This window comes from Macrobrachium nipponense, chromosome 4 (assembly GCF_015104395.2).
Source record: "Macrobrachium nipponense isolate FS-2020 chromosome 4, ASM1510439v2, whole genome shotgun sequence".
NCBI lineage: Eukaryota > Metazoa > Arthropoda > Malacostraca > Decapoda > Palaemonidae > Macrobrachium > Macrobrachium nipponense.
Window position 1 is genome coordinate 126,776,845 of NC_061100.1, and position 2,500 is coordinate 126,779,344.

The 2,500-nt window shown below is 35.3% G+C and overlaps 1 protein-coding gene and 1 long non-coding RNA gene across 2 annotated transcripts in view; one reads left to right on the forward strand and one right to left on the reverse strand.

The window, feature by feature from the left end:
* Nucleotides 1–2,500, forward strand: part of LOC135211146 (uncharacterized) — a 152,399-nt gene that overhangs the window by 68,619 nt on the left and 81,280 nt on the right. The window lies entirely within an intron of this gene.
* LOC135211144 (sodium-coupled monocarboxylate transporter 2-like) overlaps nucleotides 1–2,500 on the reverse strand; it is a 121,838-nt gene that overhangs the window by 43,775 nt on the left and 75,563 nt on the right. The gene's annotated exons all lie outside the window — the stretch shown is intronic.

A 2,500-nucleotide genomic window follows, 5' to 3' on the forward strand; every position in this document is an offset into this window, starting at 1 on the left:
AAGGCGAGGCTGCTCGTTTCCTAGCAAATACGTAAATCCTTTCGAGTTCTCGAGGTGGACTTTATCTAGATCCGGAACCGATCGGTTAAAAGCAACTTTTTAACATTGGCGCAAATTTCGTGCGATATCGGAGGTTCTCAGACTCGGGTTGTTTGCTCATGTGAAAATGTCGCTGATTTTAAACATCCGGGAGGCGAATCATTGCGTGTGCTACGTAATTCGCTTTTTATGGCTTCTCTGACGACTGATATGAGGCGATTAACGTTGTCATATCTCTGCATTTTTGTTAGGCGTGATTTGTCTCATTACCTTGTTTGCTTTGTGAATTTCGCATCAGACTTGAAATACAGAGTATCATTCCAGTTGTTATTGTACATTGCAGTTTGTTTTCTTTTACTCTCATTGTCGCTCTTCGTATAGTATGGGTATTCCGTTCCATGAATTTTTAATTGTCTTTTACATAATTCTCACGAAATAACGAATTTATATACATACTTGAGACATCCGACCAAAGGCAAAGAAAAGCTTAGGCTTCGTTTTACTTCTTTGCTGTTAATTATATTGCCAACAAAATTACACCACATGACGTAAATAAGCATGGGATATGTAAACTTCGTTTCATATTCAGCTCCTTCCTTCGCATCCGCCATGACTGTGATAAGGAGACTTTTCTTACCTTCTTTAGTTGAGAGAGAGAGAGAGAGAGAGAGAGAGAGAGAGAGAGAGAGAGAGAGAGAGAGAGAACATATATATATTACACATATGTATATTATATAATATGATTATTATATATATATATATATATTATTATATAACAAGCGTCTGAAAGGACAGAACGAGGAGAGAGAGAGAAAGAGAGAGAGGACGAGAGGAGAGATGAGATAAAAGAGCGAGAAGAGAGAGAGAGAGAGGGAGAGAGAGAGACGAGAGAGACTAATTTTCATAGAAATATACAATTAGAAATAGTAGTATCTGTAAACATATACAGACGTACAATCATACATACATACACAAACATATATATAAATATATATATATATATATATATATATATATATACATACTATACATCTGTGTGTGTGTATTTATATATATATATATATATATATATATATATATATTTATTTATTTATATACTTGCATATACATAGAGAGGAAATGAAAAGGACAAAAGGGTAACGAAAGTATTTATGAGTGATTCGGAAATTTTGGAGGAGAGTCGAGGGGAGATCTAGAAATAGCCTGATAGATAATGTGAGAGACTTCAGAGCGGAAGGGCCCTAATGTCTCGGAGGTGAGAGAGTACGCTCAAAATAGGGGTGAATAGAGCAGCCTTCTGCTTAGATATGTGAAGAGTTGAATAAAGTGGAAGTTTTCTGAGCGTTGATTTCCTTCTTGCTTCAGAAACTGCTGAGTAAAGCAATGAAGTTTCCATTGTTTTCTGGAGCTAACCCCATCGAAGGGAAGGTGGCACAACTCTCTGCTCATGTTTGCTAGGTCCGTGATTGGCCCCAGTCTATCCCTCACTACTTTTTCCAGCTGTAAATGTGTGATACCGTCTGCTGGGTCGAGGGATAGACGTATGAAGAAATATACCGTACACACACACACACACACACTCACACACATATATAAATATATATATATATGCGTGTGTGTGTGTGTGTGTGTGTGTGTATATATATATATATATATATATATATATGCTGTGTGTGTGTGTGTGTGTGTGTGTGTGTGTGTGTGTGTAGAAACAGGAGATCAGGCCCAGGAAGACTTGAACTAATATATACATACATACATATATATATATGTATATATATATATAGATATATATATACAATATATATGAGGCAACTGAAGTTAAAACTAATATATATGAGTTCAGATTTGGAGATTTTCTTGTGTGGGCTGAGGTGTTATTACAGTAGAGTTGCGTGACCAGAACTTTAATCTTTTCAGAGTGAGTGGTTGGTTGTTGTATAACATGACATGTTTCTTATTCCGTTTTTAAGCACAGGAAAATATTTTACAAGCGATTGGCTACGGGGTTCAAACGAGCAATCCTCTTGTCTATAACTAGTTATGTAGGAAAAGGGGGATAAAAAGATAAATTCCTCAGTGGTTATAAACAAATATAGAATAGTACCATGCCCATCTATAACCATTTTGCTAATGAACACATATGCGTAAACATGTCTATGTGCATGCATATATACACAAATACACATACATATACATGCAGGTATATACACACATATAGTATATATATGAATATACATGTATAGACAGAAAAATAGACAGTTTGATAGACACATATTTCAAATATATGTATTTCTAATACAATCACATTTTCAGATCCTGTGCCTGACTATAGACAAAACAAAGTGAGCCAGATAATGAAACGAGTAAAATATTTAGTCCAGCTGTCGCCATGACGGAATAAAATTTTACAAGGGTATGAAGCTGCATTTGAATTTAAATGCATCATTTCTTATAATGC